The following is a 405-nucleotide window of genomic DNA, read 5'->3' on the forward strand; positions in this document are numbered from 1 at the left end:
ACAGGCAGCTCGCGGATAGTGAGGAGATGTTTGCTGTATGCGACAAAAAAATGTTGTAGCCTAAAAAAACGTGTGACATCGCTTAAAGCACCTTTAACTCAACTCGCTCTTTTTTGGTTTTCCATGAGCAAAAGTTGAGGATAGTACCAAACAGTATATGTACGTTCATGTATGTACGTCTGTATGAAGGCTATATTGTATTTATGTGTATTTTTATCCTATATGTGAAGCACTTTGTACTCTTAACTATAAATAGTGAAGAGTAATACATTTTATTATTACAATTAGGGGTACCAAAACGTGAGCCGAGTCGAGCCAAACCATACAGTAGAAAACCGGCAACAATGTAGTGCCAGTGTAGGTTCTTCAGCCTTCTTCAGCTGAATGACTTTTTAAAGCAAAACA

This window comes from Sander vitreus, chromosome 8 (genome assembly GCF_031162955.1).
Source record: "Sander vitreus isolate 19-12246 chromosome 8, sanVit1, whole genome shotgun sequence".
NCBI lineage: Eukaryota > Metazoa > Chordata > Actinopteri > Perciformes > Percidae > Sander > Sander vitreus.